The sequence below is a fragment of the Zingiber officinale genome, chromosome 1A (genome assembly GCF_018446385.1).
Source record: "Zingiber officinale cultivar Zhangliang chromosome 1A, Zo_v1.1, whole genome shotgun sequence".
Taxonomy (NCBI): Eukaryota; Viridiplantae; Streptophyta; class Magnoliopsida; order Zingiberales; family Zingiberaceae; genus Zingiber; species Zingiber officinale.
The window spans coordinates 182,272,016-182,294,265 of NC_055987.1; the positions used below are offsets into that span (position 1 = coordinate 182,272,016).

Sequence of the window (22,250 nt, forward strand, 5' to 3'; positions counted from 1 at the left end):
CCCCACGGAGAAACACTAGGGCGTATAAATCCCCTGTCTAAAAGCTCCTGGAGTTAAACCTTCAGTTCGTTCAACTCCTTTGGTGTCATATGGTAAGGAGCTTTCGATGCCGGCGTAGTTCCTGGAATCAACTCAATAGCAAACTCCACTTGCTTTCTGGGAGGCAACTGATAATGAGTCTGTCACACTCGTAAATTAAATTAATAATGTATTTTCCACTGAACCCCTTAACTATAGAATCATGTTGTAATAACGAGCCCAGGATTGAACTTCGAGGAACAAACGGTAGGATGTAATCTAGGGTTGTATTTTATTCCTATTTTTGGAATTTTTAATATGAAAATGGGGGTTTAAACTTGAATCTAAGTCTAACAAAAGTGAAGCACAACAATAAAGAAATTAATCTAAAGCAAGAGTGAAACCTAACTAGGTGCCAATGATCAAACTATAACGCATTGCCACCCTACGTTTTGATTAAATCATCACCACACTTAAACTAAATATGAAATAATGAGACGCAATTAAATCTGATCTAAAGCACAATTGAAACCCTAACTTAGAAATTAAACATTAAATAATTAACTAAGCATCAAACAAGAATTAAACTAAATTGTATCAATGAAATTACAACTACTAAACATGAATTAAACTTCAACTAAGTAATGAAATACTAGATTACTTGCTAAAACATAACAAATACTAAAAGAAATATGTGTCAAGCTACAAAACAGTAATAAAAGGAAATAAAATGGTAAACCAATCCATTCTCACAATCAATCCAACAATCCGCACACTCTTGTCATCACACAAGAATGCCAAAGTCGAGAACACCCAACTCCGGACCTCAATGAAGCATCTCAGCTGCGTCTCAGTTCAAGGAATGCTCAACAACACCGGCGGAACACCTCCGGCGAGCTGAAACAACCCTAAACCCAAGAATGTCCCGAAATATGCAAATATGATCTCTGGATCTGAATGGAAGCTGCGGATGATGGTATGTTGTCTGATGGAGCTCAAGAACATCGGAGGACCACCTTCAAGCGTTGCTGATGGGAATCAGAGTCTCAGATTAGAGGAACACCTCCAAATCTGAGATGGAATAGAGGATTGCCGAGAGCCAAATTCCACCAGAGGGAACACCCTCCGATGGCTCCAGAAGATCGGGATGAGCTGCTGTAGAGATTATCCACCGAGGTTGAAGCTTGAAAGGATGATCCGAGAAGGAAAGGGGCCGGATTCCGGAAGAAGACACGCTCCGGGATGAAGTTGCGTGGAGGAGTTGACAATGCACGAAGGTTATAGTAGCTTCTCTATTAAATCAGATCCAGATCTGAACGGACGGCTGAAATCAATTTGGAGCTTGATCAATGGTGGAACATCACTAAAAATCCGATCCGGAGGTATTGATCTTGATCAAGGGTCTGGATCTACTCTCCCTTAGGTCGGATCGACCATATCTTCACTGGATGGCTCAGATCTGTCCAATCTTCGATGAATGGTCCATATTACTCCATAGCTTGATCGTCTCGTTTAAACTCCGATTCGAGCACAAATTCGGTCCAAATAGATTCAAATCCAAGATCCTTTGATGCCTACAAAATAAGAATCAAATATTAGTATCAAATAATACAAAAACACAATAATTTGTAATTAGGTCCAAAATCTATACAATGCATAAAATGTGATGTAACCATGATTTAAACTTATGAAATCAACATCGAACCATGCATATATGAATCAAAATAATATAGTAAAAATCATGGTTATCAAATCCCCCACACTTAGTCTTGAACGTCCCGTGAAAGTAAAAAAAAAACCAAAAATCATCTCCAAAAAAAATTCCCTAGCAATACCTAGAAGATAGTAAAAAAAATTTAACTAAGATCATCTAAAGATCACAACCAATCATGAATACAATCCAAACAATAATCAGTAGGTATGGTAGTTTCAATCCAAATGAAAAATTAAGCAAGTTACAATCTCACAAGGTATTTACCTATTCTAGCTCTCACACTCAAACATGTGTATAAGTGGAGCTCACTCAATGCAACTCACAACATTTCATTACCATAAGCTTGCTTATTTTCTAATTCTCCACCACTATAAACATAACATACATGAATCAAAAGGAATTTATCATGAAGAATTGAAATAGAATAAAAAAGAACAATATAAGTGGATGAAATAGGCAAAAGAAAAGTATTCAATGAAAAATTGAGAAGATGAGAGTATTGGAGAAATATACTTGATGAGTTGACCATTTTGATGTGAAAAGAGATGAATATCATTTGTTTTTACCAATTCAACATATCAAGCTAACCTCTTCTTCAATTTGATGAAAATCCAAGATTCTTGATACTCTATCTCCACACTTGATACTCTTTGTTTTGCCACTGTTTTTCCTTTCTTCTTCACTGTTTTTGCACTTCAATTTCAGCATTTCGAAACTAAAATAATCTCACATCAACTTGCCAAGAAGAGTTCCCTCCCCCACACTTAAAACATTGGTCGTCTCGGGCAATAAAACATATCATGTATCCAAAAACTCAACACACTTTAACCACTGTTTACTCCTTTTTAGCTACAGAATTTGTCCACTGTTTCTGTGATTGGCAGACTCAATAAAAATGTACATCTCTATTGCAATAGTAGAAGACCAAATCAAATTCCATTAACTACCAATTGCAGCTTTGATCACAAAGGAAAATAGAAATTCTTGAACCTGCAGAAATGCTTACGAGGACAGATTCCTTTTCTTTCTACTGATTGCTTGTACTGCAGTGTAGTTGAACAATTCCAAGTTCTGCAACATGGTACAGGTTATCAAAGGTAGCAAGAACATTAGATTACAGCTCTTGAATTCCACTCATATTTCTGTAGAACAACTTCAAAAATCTTTTAAAAATTCCTACAAAATTCCCCGCAACATAGTCTCATAAATTTTGCATCCTGCAGAATCAGCTTATGGAATTTTTGTGCTTACTGCTTCCAAATTAGAAATTCATTCCCAGAAAATTAGTGCTTGAATCTAGACTCCTTTCATTGACTTCCTTCTGCTCAGAAACTTTTGGCTCCCATAAGTAAATGCAGAATTTTGGTTTCCCATATTTCAGATCAGCAATTAGTAAAGTGCTGCTATTTCAGTAAATGGAATCTGGATTCTAACATCTGCTTCAAAAATTCTGTAGAGAAGATCTTAAAAGACTGCAAGGGCAATTCCAAATCAAAACTCCAATGATACTTCAATTTCAGAATTGATATTTACTGTAATTGAGTTGTAGTTTTTGCAACTTCAACTTCAAAACCTCACTGATTTGATTCTGAATTCTGCACTTTAAAATTCAGATTCTGGATTCATTGGAATTATCACTCTTCTTCCTTTTCTCATTGGCTTCTTCCTAACCAAAATTCCACAACCAAGTATGGAACACCATTGATACATCACATTAGAAATGTAAAAATTTGATTCCTTTTAAAAGTATGTAGCATCCATCTGAGGCTTTTGTTCAATTTCCAGGAGCATATTCCTGCTTCCATTAGAATCTTGGACTCAAGTATCAGAATTCAAGAAACTAAGTAGCTCCAGCTTAAGTTATGAACATTCCAACTTAGCAAAGAATATCATTCGACACTCTGCATTTTAAATTCCAGCAGCTTAAAATTATGTTATCCAACACACACACTCATTGAATCAATAGACGTTATTCTTATTCAAACTAATAAGCAGTTCAATCAGTATCAATGACAGCAAGAGAATGAAACAAATTAAAGTTACACAAGAACAGTAGCAAAATTCAGTACTCTAGACTTTATCTTAATTCTGATGTGTATATCTCAATTTGTCCAACCATCAATTTGCTCCCAGCAATGACTGTCATCAATTGAATAATCTTAAAGAACAACACCTGGTTTATAACTTCACAGTGATCCAAAAGTTCCACCATGTAGCACAGTTAGTGTAAACCCTGAATCCCCTCCCCTGTATAGCATCCTGATTTTGTGTCAACTATACATCATTTAGCCGCCAAACATCTCAATTCCTTTTCCATCTAGCCTTTTAAGAACCTTATCAATTCATCCTCCAAAAATTTTCAGATTTTAGAAACTCTAGCTTGTTATAACTTATTTCTAAAATGGCACAAAAATGCTTCATTTGCAGAAATTTCTGCATTTTCTTCATTTCTGATCTACTTGGAAATTCCGGCCAAACAATAAAGCTTTAACCTCCAAAAGACTATCTTCATAGCATTCAATCACAATTAGCTTGCCCTTCAATTCCTTCCAATCGAAAAGTTCATTACATACATCTAGTATATTCTTGCACATTAACTTACATGCATTTCTGCTCATTTTTTTCAAACATTTTTTAACTTCTGCATATCTGCACAACAATCTTAATTCCCGTCCTGCATTTCTGATGATGAACACTATGCTTCTCCTCCTAGTTGTTGTTGTTATAAACACCATTCTTAACTTTCTCTACTTCACAACTATTGTTATTTAACCAGCCAAGCCTCACAGACCCATAAATTCAGCCCTATAAATTTTGCAATTTCAGCACTTCTTCTGGAATTCAGCACCATGCTGGTATCTATAAATTATTACTTCAATCAGCAGCTTCAAAATAAATTTCAATGATTCCAATCAGCAGCCCTCCAAACATTCAGTTTTCCAGATTTCCATTTCAGCATTCTACAGCTTGAACATAATGTTTCTATTTCAGCAATTCAAATTCTAGTAATCTAAAAATTTCAGTTGGCACACGGATCAGGCACTACTTGTAGAGGAAGTACAACAAATAGCAAATAGAGCCAAATATATCTTCTTAAGCTTGATTCTGATTAAAAATCTGCTATAACTTGATATGTTTCAGAATTCAACATTTCTCTTTTACTTGTTATGTACCATTTCAGCTACACATTCCCCAGAATTCAGCTTCTTTCCAATTCAATGAAATTTCAGAAATTACAAAGCATAAATTTAGTGTTTTCCCATAGCTTTCCATTCTAATATTCACAGAAATTCCAAGTGCAGGAGCATCCTCTTCAAAGTGTTGCCAAAAAAGTTTGCAATTAGTTGGTTGGAGTTCTTGAATTCCAACTCAAGCTATAAAGATTTCTTCATACAGAATTCAAACTTTGCTTGATCTCTTCACTGATTAAGAAACATTGTAGAAGCTCAACACACTTCAGAATTAAAAAGTATATTTCTGCATTTCTCTGCATTTCACATTCCAAAATCAAGATCAATCCACTATTCTTCAGGTGTCACTTGAGAATTGCATCAACTGCATATAGATTAAGAACTTTCTCCTATCAGCAATTAGTTTGAAAAGTTGGTTTTCGGAAATGCAGATTAGTTTGGCACTCAATAAACCAAATAGATAATGTTGCAGATTTACTAATAAAGAACAGGTCCAAAGAATTGGTGTTTCTTCTCTGTTATCGAAATTGCAATTAATATCAGATAATTCGAGAGAACATTCATGCTATATGAGTGGAGAACCAAACAAGTTAAGTGCAACATCAGCAACAACATTCTGGAAATAAGTTTCTCCATTTCTAAATTGTTTCAACTTAGAAATTAGCTTCAAAAATATAAATTTCATACTTCAGATTAATAGTTTTGACAAGTTTTAAATCACCACGAACTTGAGGAGAGTAAAATAATATTTGCCTTGCATCATTCCAAACAATTCAACAACAAACAGCACAGCTCCAAAACCAATAATTCAAATCTATATCTGCACTGCCTACTGTAGTAACAAGCTGAAACAATTGCTGAGTTTCATTTCCAACTTGTGTTTCTGATTAGTCTTCAACTTTTAGCTTAAAAATCAGATAAACTCTAATGAAGCAAGATCAGCATCCTTAAACTTCAAACAATGTATCCATCAACTTGGATTCTCAACTTCAGAATTTCCAAACCATTTCAAGTATGAAAACTCATGAACCTCAAGCATATACAATTCTCCCCCACACTTAAATCTTTGTCAATCTAATCAATCAAACTCATCAAGAATTCAACCAAAACTCCCAATGAAATGAAGGCAAAGCAAAGTGATCAAAGGTAGAATACTAAAGGGAAATGTTTTAAGAAAATTGTGGGAAAAGAAATTAGAAATTATGATGGAACAAAAATGACAAATATCCTTCATTTCATGCATACATATGCTATTGTGACTTTGAAAAGAAGCAAAGCAAGTTCTAGAGTTTCAATTGTTGTAAGTGCATATCACACAAAGAAATTAATGAAGTATAGGCATTGAGGTGGTCCTCTCTAGGTATTATTCATGCAAACAAGCTCAACTAATCAAATTGGAATCCACCACCAAATTAACTAACATTATGTAAGTAGAGTATCCAATCATGTCAAAAGACCTAAAATTTGATGATCAAATTAAGAAACTTTTACCATCTTAAAAACATTACTAAACAATTCATGGAGAATTTTATTCAAAATAAAATGCTATGTAAACTAAACAAAATGTAAAGTATGAAAGCAAAATGTGGAAATAAAATGCAAAATGTAAAAAACAAAGTGCAAATGCAAAGTATGAAACTAAAGAGAAGTATAAAGAATTTATTAGACATAAAGCATGAATTAAAATGCAAAAGAAAGCTAAATTAGAACCAACTCCCCTTTCATTCCCGGTGGTTAAAGAAGGTTCAAAAGGAGTATCCATGCCGGTAATGGAGTAATCATGGTTATACTCAAATTCTTCTTATTAATCATTTTTCCTTTCACCATTCTTTCCGGAGGTCTAAGGTGATTCAGTTCAAGCATCCACTCTGGAAGCTTGTATTCTCCTACAACATCAATAAAGGAAAACACCTCCCACACACATGTGGGATACAAAGAAAATAGGAGAACATTAGTGTGGGTAGAAAATATATCAAGAAATGAATCACATCTAATAAAATCAATGCATGGTACCTCAATTAGATTTTCTGATGTATCACAAATAATACTTACCTTATCGTGTTGAAAGATACCTAAAGGTTCTAGAATGGTGTTTATTACCTCCTCATCATCAACTAATGGTTCAAACTCTGGTTCAGGTGAGTGTTCAACCTGATGTAGTGATTCTTGGGTGCTTGGCTCCATAGCACAAGTCCCTACACTTACATCCTCTATTCTTGGTGATTCTTGAGGTAATGCTTCCAGTAAGCATTCCCCTACACTTAAATCATCTTCAACATCAAAACCTGCATCATTTCCAACATCTAAAGCGACAACATTAGTTGAATCAGAAAGTTGAACAACTACATCATCATCACAAATAAAACTAGATAAATCTTGTGAATAAATAGAAGTAGGGTCAGGCCTGACAAAATCATTACTTCCCATCTCTCCACTGCAGTTTTGTGCTTGTAACTGATTGATGGATAATGCAATCTGATCTAACTGGCTCTGAATATTCTGTATCCTTGAAAATTGTTGCTCTTGATGCTCTCTCATTTGTTGCATAATCTCATTGGACTTCCATACTGACTCTGCAAATTTTCCTTGTACTTCCTCATACTGATATTCAGGCGCATAAGTCCCAGTCTAAGGCTGATAATAATAACTCTGACTCTAATCTCCAAAATGCTGATATGGATCCATGGTCAAAAGGAATTTCCTGTTCTTACACTGAAATACTAGCAAATAAAATTAGAAGACTCAGGAACAAATAAAATCAAACACATGGATATATGACATGAAAGCAATCAAAACAACAAAATTTTTAAAGTTTTCCAAAATAAAAATAATCCTCAGATTATCAAACACCTCGATCCCTGGCAACGACGCCAAAATTTGATAACGAGTCTGTCACACTCGTAAATCAAATTAATAATGTATTTTCCACTGAACTCCTTAACTACACAATCATGTTGTAATAACGAGCCCAAGATCGAACCTCGAGGAACAAACGGTAGGATGTAATCTAGGATTATATTTTATTCCTATTTTTGGGATTTTTAATATGAAAATGGGGGTTTAAACTTGAATCTAAGTCTAATAAAAGTGAAGCACAACAATAAAGAAATTAATCTAAAGCAAGAGTGAAACCTAACTAGGTGCCAATGATCAAACTATAACGCATTGCCACCCTACGTTTTGATTAAATCATCACCACACTTAAACTAAATATGAAATAATGAGACGCAATTAAATCTGATCTAAAGCACAATTAAAACCCTAACTTAGAAATTAAACATTAAATAATTAACTAAGCATCAAACAAGAATTAAACTAAATTGTATCAATGAAATTACAACTACTAAACATGAATTAAACTTCAACTAAGTAATGAAATACTAGATTACTTGCTAAAACATAACAAATACTAAAAGAAATCTATGCCAAGCTACAAAACAGTAATAAAAGGAAATAAAATAGTAAACCAATCCAACAATCCTCACACTCTTGTCGTCACACAAGAATGCCAAAGTCGAGAACACCCAACTCCGGACCTCAATGAAGCATCTCAGCTGCGTCTCAGTTCAAGGAATGCTCAGCAACACCGGCGGAACACCTCCGGCGAGCTGAAACAACCCTAAACCCAAGAATGGCCCGAAATATGCAAATCTGATCTCTGGATCTGAATGGAAGCTACGGATGATGGTATGTTGTCGGATGGAGCTCAAGAACATCAGAGGACCACCTTCAAGCGTTGCTGATGGGAATCAGAGTCTCAGATTAGAGGAACACCTCCAAATCTGAGATGGAACAGAGGATTGCCGAGAGCCAAATTCCACCAGAGGGAACACCCTCCGATGGCTCCAGAAGATCGGGATGAGCTACTATAGAGATTATCCACCGAGGTTGAAGCTTGAGAAGATGATCGGAGAAGGAAAGGGGTCGGAATCCGGAAGAAGACGCACGCCGGGACGAAGCTGCGCGGAGGAGTTGACGACACATGAAGGTTATAGTAGCTTCTCTATTAAATCAGATCCAGATCTGAACGGACGGTTGAAATCAATTTGGAGCTTGATCAATGGTGGAACGTCACTAAAAATCTGATCCGGAGGTACTGATCTTGATCAACGGTCTGGATCTACTCTCCCTTAGGTCGGATCAACCAGATCTTCACTGGATGGTTTAGATCTGTCCAATCTTCGATGAATGGTCCATATTACTCCATAGCTTGATCGTCTCGTTTAAACTCCGATTCGAGCACAAATTCGGTCCAAATAGATCCAAATCCAAGATCCTTTGATGCCTACAAAATAAGAATCAAATATTAGTATCAAATAACACAAAAACACAATAATTTGTAATTAGGTCCAAAATCTATACAATGCATAAAATGTGATGTAACCATGATTTAAACCTATGAAATCAACATCAAACCATGCATATATGAATCAAAATAATACAGTAAAATCATGATTATCAGCAACTCTGGTAGCTCCTCTGGAAATACATCTGGATACTCTCATACTACTATAACGTCGGAGAGTAAAGAACTACTGCCGTCTTCAATAGTAATCAAGGATAACAAAAAACCCTGACAACCATGTGACAGCAGCTTCTGAGGTTGAACCACCAAAATAGTTGATATATCGTCGTCTCTGATGCCAGTGAAATCCCATGAGGGTTGGTTCGGAGGCCGGAATGTGACCACCCTCGTCGGGCAATCAACAGTGGCATGATATGCTAACAGTCAATCCATGCCAATAATAATATTGAACTCGACCATCTCCAGTACTAAAAGATCTACCGTAAGTATCATGTTGCCAAAGTCTAATGGTCAACCTCTGACCTCCTGGGTGACGTCTAAAGTATCACCAGATGGTAGAGAGACGGTCAGTCGCTGCGGTCTAAAAGTGGATAATCTACCAATCTCCCTCATAAAGGTACGGGATATAAAAGAATGCGAGCTACCAGTATCTATCAGCATATCAGCAGATAATGCATAAATGGAAATCGTATCGCGGAAAACGGATCCGTCGGCCCGCTACGCATCCTCTCTGGTAATCGCGTGTATACATCAAGTCTCTGGCGGTGGTGGAGGTGGTAGTGCTGCCAAAGGCTGCTGCGCCTGAGCAGGAGCCTGCCACTGAGGCGGTGTTGGATACTGTGCCAGAGGTGGATGTAAGGATTGCGACTGATACTATACTGATAGCTGGGACTGCGTCTGGTACTGAACCAGTGGCTGGGGCTACAGATACTGGACTAAGGGTTGAGGCTACAGCTGATATGGCGATCCCACGATAGAACTCTATGGTACTATGAGGGCACTGGGGTGCTCTTGTCCATGCGTGCCATAAGTAGCAGCTGCAGGGGGAGCTATCCTTTGCTGGCAATGCGAATATTGGGCTCTGTGCCCGCCTCGCTGAGTCCCTGTCTAACTGAGTTGAACTCCATGACTAGAAACTTCGGAAGCAATATGTTGAGCCTTCAACGAACAATCTCAGCTCATGTGCCCAGGCAGTTTGTAATAATAGCAAACTGACTGTCCCAAGGTGCAGGTTGATGTTGTGTGCTCTCTGGACCCACACCGGGCACAATGGATGTCATTGGCGGGTTGTTTCCAGGTCTGCTGAGGAGGCCGAAAATGTCCTGATGAAGGTTGCCTCGACTTCTGAGGCTGACCAGATGCCTCAGAAGTTCCCTGACCTATCCAACTGCGACCACTCTGCTACTATGTAGCCTGTGGCTGCTGGATCTGTCCAGATGTCTGATCCGCCTATTTCTTTTTCTTGTCTAGGTATGCTCTCTGGTGAGCTGATTCTATCATCAGGGCTCTGTTCAATATCTCTATGTAGGAAGAATTACTAAAATCGACAATCTTTACTTGTAGATGTCCATCTAGTCCCTGGACAAACTGTAACATGCGGAATCTATCCTTAGCAACTAATTCTGGACAAAACCTGGCCAACCGATTAAACTCAGCATTGTACTCTGTCACCGAGCGGTTGTTGTACCACAGACTCAGAAAATCTTGACGGTGAGTCATCTGATATGCTCGTGGGCAATACCAGCTCTCAAAAGCCTCTCTGAAACTCGCCCAAGTAATATTCTGCTCGTCGATAATGGAACGCTGCGTATCCCACTAGGTGTCGGCCTCATCCCGTAGATGGAAAGCAGCCAGCTCCGGTTTCCCCCACTCGGAGCAAGCCATGTAGAAGAAGGTCCACTCTATAGTCTCTATCCAAGACTGGGCCACACTCGGATCGGTCTCTTCGTGGAATAGTGTGAATCGACTTTTCATCCACTCCGCCAAAGTTGGGATCCGAGCTCGTGCTGCAACTATATCAGTGAGGTGAGTAAGGACTGTGACGTGTACTGGCGGAACCACTCCGCCAAAGTTGGGATCCGAGCTCGTGCTGCAACTATATCAGTGAGGTGAGTAAGGACTGCGACGTGTACTGGCGGAACCACTGGAGCTGGTACTACAGGTGGTACCGCTGGATAGGCCGGGGGAGGTATCCCCGGTGTTGTTGCATAAGATGAGGCAGGTGCCCCTGGTGGCACTGCAAGATTAGCATAGGTGGGCTCGACTGGAGGTACGGTAGGTGGTGGTACCGGAAATGGAGCAACCGGTACCGCTAGTGCGGGTGCTGGGTACACTATAGGCACTGGGGGCGCGGGTGTCGCTGGTGCCGAGTACATAGTAGGTCCAGGTGCCGGTGATGCTGGGTACGCCGCAGCCTCTACTGGTGGAGGTATGGAGTTTGCCACGGGTGATACAGTGTATAATGTATGGGTGGATACCTCTAATGAAGCCATCGGAGTCTGAGAGCCCAACACACCCGCATTATCTTGAGTCTGTCCTTGACTGACAGGCTCAACCCTAATAGGGATCTCTGGCGAGTCCGTTGCCAGAGATTCCAAAGTCCTCTTACGTGGTCGTCCAGCACCACGTCTCGCAGATACTGTCCATGTAGATCTCCTTATATCTGTTAAGTTATAACTCAGATATTACTACAAGTAACAAAAATTATAAAATTACCTTTTTACCTATTTGTCGTCTGGAGTTGTTTCGTCACTGTCCAACCCCTAATTTTGACCTCAAAATTTCGGACGAGAAAATTGGCGGAAACCCGTACAAATCCGAAAAATAAATACCCAAGTTAACTAGCAAACTTGGGCTAACTCTCAAATCCAGAACAAGAAAAGCAGGTATCGTAACCCGCTCTGATACTAACTAAATTGATATCAGATTAACACGCAAAACCAAAATACGAAAACCAAGCATCAGAAACCTGACTCTGATACCAAATAAATTGTCACACCCCGGGGGAGTCCCTGCCAGAAGAAATTTTGGCAGCATCTCCCCTATACGAGGGGCAATCTGACTCGCCCAACACATCCGGAACATATATATATATATATATATATATATATATAGTAAAAACTAAACCTAAGCAACGATAAGGAAATCATCTCAAATATCCTACTCAACTACACCCATAAAACTCAAATCACCAGTATACATCCAAACCTACCTCTTCTGCCGTCCGGGCAGACATGTAGGAAGATATACCAAATGAAAACTCATCGATAATAAAGGACCATTCAAGATCCAAAGTGCCAAAAAGTATAGACGATAACATAATAAGGAAACCAAAGAAAAGATCCAAAACGAAAATCCTCGAAATCTAAAAGGGGGACTAGCGACTGGAAATCCTCCCGATAGCCTCAACCTGAAAATGGTAATATCAACGGGGTGAGTCAACTCCTCAGCGGGTAACTACTGACATGCATAGTAAGAAATAACAACTAATAATAAATATGCGTACAGTCTCCTGGATATATATATATATATATATATCATATGAAAAATATAAAACTGTAAGGAGCAGGAGTATCTGTACTAACCAGGACTTGGGTATAGGGATACAAGGTCGTCAGATCGAGAGTATCATAAATCCTGTATGCATGTCAAGCATATGCATCCACCAAATATGCAGCATATAAAGTGCAGCAAACACAAGCAATAAACGCACGTCGTATGATGTAACGTATCGTCACCCCGATGCGTCGGCCGTCTCACACACGATGGTGAGACCGAGTGGGTAGGGTTGTGACAACCGTGCACTCTGCCATCACTACTCCTGATGAGTGACCGAGTGGACGGGATGCTGTTGGAGTACACCTATCCTCCTACCCCAAATCATAAGTGGGGGAGCTCAATGCTCTCATCTCCCGAGCCAATCCAGAGGAGGGATCCCTGTCCTGCTACCACGCTGCGTTACACTACCCATGAGTGGACCAGCGGAGCCCTTGACAGAGCAACCTGTTGCAACACACCCTACCTAATAAAAAAAAAACCACTAACCTATGAGTGGTTGTGTGTGCAAATCCATGTAACTGGCGATGTGCTTAACAATAATGAAGCTAACAATCGCACAACATGCAATCATGCGAGATGATGCATGACACTAAGTATGGAAATATCCTGATCCTATCCGCCTCTACATAATGTGTAACAAAAAAGTATATGGATCAAATAGAATATGCTAGGTACACATGTCAGGTAAAATAAATCAATGCCTTGAATATAATCATGTTGGTTGCTACTCGGAATACCGTTCTAGTTCCTCTGTACAAAAATTTGCATAAGCATAGAACTATCCTAGCTACCCATGTGCTCTACTAAAGTTAAATTTGGATTGAAAATGATGCTTAACATTATTAATCCATATTTTCCTTTAGAAGTTAAACTTGGATTGGGAACGAAACTTAACACTCTTACTCTAAGTTCAACCGATGTGATCCTCCTAAGTTAAACCATATTACAAAAGTTATCAAATATCTATTTCAAAGATCGGCTTCCAGGTTAAATATGGCAAGGCACTAGGCCTTCTTGGGTATGAGATCATCCACCACTTCCTAGATAAAGCCTCACAAAGAAATTGGATATTTAACTTCTTATAGTAAACTAGGTTTAACCATAGAGACCTCAATAGAAATACAATATCGAAACATGAAATCGAACAATAAAAATTGATAACAAAAATGATAACCCAAAACCGTTAACCTCTTGTGTTTGGTTTTCAAGATCTATACAAAAGATGAACTAGTCATGATGCGGAAACTAAGAACTAGTTATACCTTTTGTAGCTTATAGACCTCTTGATCTTCTATTGTATTCCTCTCATTCTCTTGGACGTCGTGTGGGCGACAATCTTCCAATATGAAATCCACTCAAGCTTCTTCCAAGGCTTCCAAGATCCGGCCACAAACTAACCTCCAAGGGATGCTAAACAATAGAGCTTCCTTCTCTTCTTCTTCTCCTTCAAGCAACTGGCCACCAAGAGATCTCCACACCAAGATGTCGCCGGCCACCAAGAGGGAAAACAAAAGGAAAGAAGAGAAAGAACAAGGGTCGGCCACCAAGGAAGAATAGAGAGTAATAGAAGATGTGTTATAAGGTGAGGCACCCCCTCCTTCTCTTTTATATTCCTTAGTCTTGTATAAAAAAGAAAGTTTTATAACAAAAAATAAAACTTCCTTTTCTCCCATGACATGGCCAGCCACAAGCTTATGCTCCAAGCAAGAAAGATTTTAAACAAAATTAAAATCTCTCTTTTAAAATCCCTTTTGTAGATAGCTATAAAAGCAATATTTTATAAATTAAAATCTCTCTCTTTTAAATCCTTTTATGGATATCTATAAAAGAAAAGATTTAAAATAAAACATAGTTACAAAAAGGAAAGTTTTATAACAAAAATTAAAATCTTTCTTTCATATTATAGATAACTACAAATAAGGAAAGATTTCGAATCTCTCTTTTATTCCTTTGTAGAAAGCTATAAAAGAAAAAAAAAATTTTAAATTTAAAACTCTCTTTTAAAACCATCATAAAAGGAAAGTTTTTAACAAAATAAAAACTCCTTTTATTTCCTTTTATGACCAATCTAAAAAAGGGAAATTTTATATTAAAATCATCCTTTTAAATCCTTTTTATAGATCTCTATAAAAGAAAAGATTTTACAAAAAATAAAACTTCCTTTTCTTCTTATGTGTGGTCGGCCCCTTGCTTAGGCACCAAGTAAGACTTGGCCGGCCCTAGCTTGGGCTCCAGGCTTAGCTTGGCCGGCCCCTTTCTTGGTCTCCAAGCAAAGCTTGGCCGACCCTAGCTTGGGCCTTAAGAAGCTAGGCTTTTGGGTGGATATAAGGATTTATATAAGAGGCTACAATAGGGACCGAGAGGAGGAATTGATTTTAGTCTCCGATAAGTTTGAGCTTCCCGTTTCACCCCGAACACCCAACTCAAGTTCATCAATAATATCCCATTCCACTAAAGAGTTATTATTACACTACCACACCAATCCCATATTACAATATGGGCTCCTTCTTATCATGAGTGTGTCAGTCTCCCTGTGTTTAAGATATCGAATGTCACTAATTAAATGAGTTACTGACAACTTACTTAATTAATATCGACAACTTACTTAATTAATATCTAGCTCCAAGAGTAGTACCACTCAACCTTATTGTCATGTAGGACTAAGTCCACCTGCAGGGTTTACATGACAATCCTTATGAGCTCCTCTTGGGGACATTATCAACCTAGATTATTAGGACACAGTTTCATTCTATAAACAACAACACACTATATAAATAGTATCATTTCCCAACTTATCGGGCTTATTGATTTATCGAACTAAATCGCACCCTTTGGTAAATTAAAAAAATAAATATTAAGTATATGTGCTTTGTTGGAACCCCAAGGTTGTTTTGGTGTGATCAACAAGTTAAGTTAGGTCCTGTGTGTATTTAACCTTGTGTCTAAGTGTGCAGGAGCTTAGGAACAAAGGTAGTCGAGCGGAAGACGCAGCTAGCGAGCAGGACGGCACGCTGTGCGTCCAAGGGACGAAGCGCTACGGAAGAGTACACCGGCGGACGAGAAGGAAGTGCGCGGTGGTTCCGAGGGACAAAAGCTGGAGCGGAAGATTAAGGGACGAGGTGCTACGGAAGAGTACGCGGACGGACAAAAATGAGGTGCGTGGCATTTTCGAGGGGCGAGAAGCCAGAGTGGAAGGTTGCTTGAGAAGGCCGGAAGTTGCGTTCGGGTGAGCCCTATTCTGGATGACCGAGATCACCCAAGCGAGCGGAGCCGGAGCGGAAGACCTAGACCGAGGTGAGCTGAACCGGAGAAGAGGGTCTGGACCAAAAAAGTCAACAAGGTTGACTTTAAAGGTCAGGGCGCCCGGAGCCCTCCGGGCGCCCGGAACCTCAATTTTACCAAGATCGACGTGGATGTTAACCGTTGCGTCGGGGATAAAGTTTTATCCCCTCCTAGGCACCTGAAACCCTTCCAGGCGCCCCGACCAAGGCTATAAATATAGTCTTGGTCCAGAAGTTTCACAACAAAACAAGAATTAGCAATACAACACTTGTGAGCTTCTATTTCTAGTTTAGCTTCTCTTTTTGTACTTTCACAGTTGGAAGAGGCTTCTCCGCCTAAAGGAGAAATTCTAAGTGTGCGATTCATTTCTTGGATTAACAACCTCCTTGGTTGTAATCAAGTCAAGACCGTGCGCATTTTCTCTTAGTTTATTGCTTTGAATTTTCTGAAGTGTTTAAGAGTTCGAGAAGGGTTGGTTTGTGTTTGATTTGCAGGTATTGACCCTCCTTCTACCGGCCCAACGGTCCCACAAGTGGTATCGAGCCAGGCGAGAGGACTAACGAAGCAACGAGATGGCGGACCAAGCATCCGCCGAAATTCGAAAGGGATTTCGCCACTTGGAAAAACATATGCAGTATTTCTTACAACAAATATTGAATTATTTTTACAACGAAACTTGGCTTTCAAGCTCCAGAGGAAATAGATAAATGGACAAAAAGGAGCAGTCGACTTCGTGGCAATGAAGCAGAGTACCATCTGCTAAGCGTTCTTCCGAATCAAGAAGTCAACAGGATCGGCAATGACTTCTCGAAGGAACTTTGGGAGAAGTTCCTCGAGTGCGTGAAGGAACGTCCGAAGCTAAGCTCGCTGAAGAGATCTGCCCATGATCGACTTATCACCGCGACTGGGAAGCATCGAGTCGCAAGATCTACACTCGAGAATAAAAGAAATTATCATCGGTCTTCGAATCTGGAGAAAAGGTAAGCTACCGAGATTCGCTAGTACGCTTTAAATTCCTTTCCTAGAAATACCAAATGGGCATCATTAGTAGATCGTTTTACATTTCTAAAGATTTAGAAAGATTTCATTAGAAGAATTCTTTTCAACATTTGAAATCATGAGTCGAGATGTGCAGGAATGAAGGAGCCTAAAACAACGTCGCCCTCAAAGCCTCGAACCAGAATCGGAATCCTCTCTCGACGAGGAAATGGTAATGATGGTAAGAAGATTCAAGAAACTTAATAAGATTTACTAACCATCCGCAGGAAAGAGGAAAAGAACGATCCACTGCTACTGCGATGAAGAAGGGCACGCCAAGGACAACGCCGGTGAAGAACAAGGAAAAGGAGAAGGGTAAGAAGTCTATCCAGTGAAAGGCCCTAAAGGCGACGTGGGACGAATCGGGACTCGAGCTTTCTCGACTTGAATATACGTGAGTCGTCCAGACTTGTAACTCTTCAGAAATGAGCATCGATGAAGGGGAGACACGTCGGAAGAAAGCGGCGGGAGAAACGAACAATGAGATCGACAAGGTAAGTCAGGTACGATCTCTTCCTCCTGATAAAATGTTTAAGTTTGTTAAACTTTTAACAAAAGATTGCTGCAAATTAGAAAGTGAAAGTAAAAATTTAAAAGTAATTCTAGCTAAGTCTTGTCCCTTAGAAGAATTAGATAAATTAAAACTAGCAAATGAAAAATTGAAACTTGAAAATGATGATTTGAAAATTCAAGTAGATAACTTGAAAAACCATGTATGTTCATCTAAAACTAATGTTAGAAGATTTAATAATTTAAATTGGTACTTTAAATATCACCCTGGACAAATTAGGAACATTTCAAGAAAATATGTTCCTAAAAACCTTTTAGTTAATCCAGTAGGTTGGAACCTATATTCGGTTCCTAAATCATGCTTAAATTAATTTTAAAATTAAAATTAGCGCTCTAAGTGAGAAAATTAAACAAAGAATTTCTTTATGAGGCTTTGTCTAAGGAAGTGGTTGTTGTTCCAATAACCAAGAAGGCCTAGTGCCTCGCCACGACCTGGAAGTCAAAATATTGAAATAAATATTTAATTAACTTACTAATGAAGCATTAATACAAGAATTAATTAGTGCTTGCAAAAAGGTTATTCAAAACATTTTATTTCAAATTAGAAATTTACTTACTTAGAAATTTTTTTGCCTAAGTCATTTAAAAAAAATACTTAAAAATGTAAGTTAGGATTTTTTTTTTAAATATTTTTTACTTAGGATTTTTTTTAGAAATATTCTCAAAAATCATTTTTCCTAAGTTAAGATTTTTTTCTTGAAACTAGAAAACTCAGCTTAAATTACTTAAATTTTTTTTAAAATTTCTTAAAAACTTAGAAATTTTTTAGAAATACTTTTTCTAAGTCTTTAACCCTTAGATTGTTTTTCTTGGAACCCCATTTTTTTGTGATCAAAGGGGGAGAAGGGAAAGTATAAGTCTAGGGGGAGGTAGGTAGATAGATTTATATTTTCTATCTTTTTGTACTTAAATTGTAAATTAAGTTAAGTTACTTAACCCTAGCTTAACTTGTGTTAATCACACCAAAAAGGGGGAGATTGTTGGAACTCCAAGGTTGTTTTGGTGTGATCAACAAGTTAAGTTAGGTCCTGTGTGTATTTAACCTTGTGTCTAAGTGTGCAGGAGCTTAGGAACACAGGGAGTCGAGCGGAAGACGCAGCTAGCGAGAAGGACGGCACGCTGTGTGTCCGAGGGACGAAGCGCTGCGGACGAGAAGGAAGCGCGCGGTGGTTCCGAGGGACGAAAGCTGGAGCGGAAGATTGCTCGGGGAGCAAGAGACGCAGCTAGCGAGAAGTGAGCCCTTTCCGGATGGCCGAGATCACCCAAGCAAGCGGATCCGGAGTGGAAGACCCGGACCGAGGCGAGCTAAACTGAGACAGAGGGTCCGGACCGAAAAAGTCAACTCTGTTGGCTTTCTTGGTCTGGGCGTCCGGAACCATTCCGAGTGCCCGGACCAGTCCGGGGTGCCCGGAACCCTTTCAGACGCTCAGACCTGGATGCTATCCAGATCACAGTCAAACACGATTTATGCGAGAAGCGATAAAGTTTTATCTCCTCCCAGGTGCCTGGAACCCTTCTAGGCGCCCCGGCCAAGGCTATAAATATAGCCTTGGTCCGAGAAGCTCAACAAGACAAGCAATTCTGTTCACAACACTTGTTTACTTTCATTGTTAATTTAGCTTCTTATTTTTCTGTGCTTCAATGTTGTAAGAGGCTTCTTCACCTGAAAGGAAATATCTAGTGTGATCATCTTTCTTGGATTAACAACCTCTCCGGTTGTAACCAAGTCAAAACCTGGTGCCTCGTTTTCTGTTCTGATCTTAGTTTATTGCTTTGATTATTTTACAAGTGTCAGTTTAAGAGTTCGAGAAGGGTTGGTTTGTGTTTTGATTTCTGCAGGGCTATTCAACCCCCCCCCCTTCTAGCCGGCCCAACGGTCCTACATGCTTTTTATTATATCATGATTAAGAGTACACACTTCCATAATAACAGAGGCTTGTTCTTTTTAACAGTCAGTATAAAAAGAACAACCTCAAATGGTCCTGCTCAATACACTCAAAGTGTACTAGTGTAATTTATAGTCAAGATAAACTAATACCAAATTACACTACAACCACTCCAATGGTTTGTCTCATTCCATCTTGGTTGTGAGCTACTATTTATAATTTATAAGGAACTGATAACATAATCTTCTGTATGTCTCCTCACACCATGTTATCTATAATATAAATTAAATAGACAACTACACTTAGCATAAATGTAGACATTTGACCAATGTGATTCTTTATTTCAAAATGATTGTTTATACAAAAAGCTAGACTTTTAGTATACACTATAACAAATCAGGTATGGTATGACATTACCTTAAGGACATAAGGACATAAATAATCAGAGAAACATGAATGCAAAGCAGGTAATAAATACAGCATGCTCAAGTAATAGATAATGACATACCAATGCAGAAATGAACATAAATATTACTACTCGTTAAATATTACTATGCATATCAAACGACAATATCTTAAAAGATAAATCAAAGTACCCGCCTCCAATGTAGATCGAGCTAATCAACCTCTGTGTTGAAGTGCTCATCCCGAATCCAAATCCTATAATAAATCATACAATTTAGCTAAGTTTTATTGTAACAAGATAGCTAAACCAAAATTCTTATTTACCAGGAACCCTAATTCATTTATTAAATCTCTAAATAAATGCTACTGATCATGTACGCACTCATCCCGATTCACCTTAAGCTATTGATCTGACAAATTTTATGATCATGATCTGAATTACCCCATGCCAATTAAGCTACTAGCATCAATACAAATTTTTAAGCTAAAACAAGAATCGTATTTCCATCATCTTACCCTATCACCCAAATATCCCTTGTCGCCCCACTTCCAATAAGGGTGGCTGTCGGAATAATGCTAGAGATCCGAGGCTAAAACTACAACGAACCCACTGTCATACTCATTTATCTCAGTTAGCAACATCCATAAGCCCAAAGCTCTACGAATCCAGATCTCAAGATCGAAATAACTTACCCAATCTTGGTACCAGCCGATTTCTTCTCCGATAGAGACACCGTCAACTACTGTTGATATCAACAAGGAAGAAAATCAATAGTTGTAATTCGGTATCAAGGTACAGGAGCAAAAAGTAACCATCTGTTAGGCTGACCTCAACCAAACACAATAGAACTAGTGCGCGGTAAAGAAGAACCGTTGGTGTTTTGCAAGATCGGGACTGCACGCAAGTGCCAAAGCTGGAGAAACTCGATGCTAGGGCTTGAACAGCCGGCGTCGATGCTCAGTGTCCGCTAATCGGCGAGATGGGAGGGGGTTGAGAGCAGAGGTGGTCGACGTTAGGGCAGAGGGTGCGGCGGTGCCGACATCAACAATCGGTTGGCGAAGATGGTAGCACTAATCGGAGTGGCACCCGGCGGTCAGTAGCGTCGGAGATTGGAGTGGCGTCGGCTGTGGCGACCGAGGGTGACGCGAGAGGGTGATCGACGACGTGAGAGGTGATCGGTGACTTTGGGCAGACGCAAGAGGTAGAGGGAAAGTGACGCTGGGGCTTCGGGCTTTCCTTTGGCCGGGGGTTATGAACGCGGAAGAGGGGAGAAGAGGAGTTGTCGGTGGTTTGGAGAAGTGGAGGGGGCAGTCGGTCGGCATTGGGCTTAGGGGAAGAAGAGGATCGAGCACGGTAGAGGAAACGGAGGAAGGAAATAAAAAGAAAGAAAAGAAAAGAAAATTTAATCTCTTCCTCGTTTAAATGGGGTAGCCTAAACAGGATTTCCCGTGGCCCGGTAATTGATCCCCATAACCTATACCATACGACCTCCGAAAAATTCTCAGAAAATTTTTAAAAATTTCAAAAAATTCCATTATGGTTATTCCTCTATTTAACCTTATTATTTAATTAATTTTTGTTATTGTATTTTACAATAAGAATCAGCTAACAACACTGAACTAGCAACAAAATGCTCAAGAAAAGAAGACACACTTGGATTTACCTTTTTCGGCTCAGTGCACTCCTGAGCGAAGTAAACATTCTTGTCACAGTTAAAACAAGTCAACTTATTTTTAGTTTTCTTTCCAGTCTTCTTTCCTATCTTCTTGATTGAACCTTGTCCCACAATAGTAGTTTCTTTCTTCTTTCTCTTCCCTTTCTTGAACCATTTTTTTGTCATGGATCAAGATGATTCAACAGAACCGACAGCCACATATGTTAATCCAGAAATTCTTACGAATTCAACTCTCTCCGCCTCCAATTCTATATGATGTGAGATGTCAATGAAAGTCTTGATACTTTCACTGTGAGTTAGGATTTGCTTCATGTTCTTCTAAGAATCTGGAAAGGAACAAATAACTTCTTGAGCTTGTTGTTGATCGGTCAACTCATGACCAGCAATTTTAATCTCCCGAATCATGTTCGACATCTCCCTGAGGTGTTGAATCATTGATACATTCAGACGCTTCTTGTAGCTGTCAAACTTGATTGTCAACTGTCAAAGCTTGCTCAGACTCACTCTACTATATTTCTCCTTAATGGCTATCTAGACTGCATGAGCCGAAAGATACGACTCATACTCAAAAGTTAGGTCATCAATCATTGAACTAATCAATATGCT

The 22,250-nt window shown here is 39.1% G+C and overlaps 2 long non-coding RNA genes across 3 annotated transcripts; both read right to left on the bottom strand.

The window, feature by feature from the left end:
* Positions 1–650: 650 nt before the first annotated feature.
* LOC122038573 lies at positions 651–2,382 on the bottom strand. The gene is made up of 2 exons (XR_006127900.1): positions 2,321–2,382; positions 651–1,592 (listed from the first exon to the last, which is right to left on the bottom strand). It is a non-coding gene; the product is annotated as an uncharacterized LOC122038573 (long non-coding RNA).
* Positions 2,382–21,315, bottom strand: LOC122038572. 2 transcript variants are annotated; one of them, XR_006127899.1, is made up of 4 exons: positions 20,798–21,315; positions 20,662–20,711; positions 20,160–20,223; positions 2,382–5,287 (listed from the first exon to the last, which is right to left on the bottom strand). It is a non-coding gene; the product is annotated as an uncharacterized LOC122038572 (long non-coding RNA). The 2 variants fall into 2 exon arrangements; XR_006127898.1 differs by lacking the exon at positions 2,382–5,287 and adding an exon at positions 6,541–9,208.
* Between the last annotated feature and the right edge of the window lie 935 nt (positions 21,316–22,250).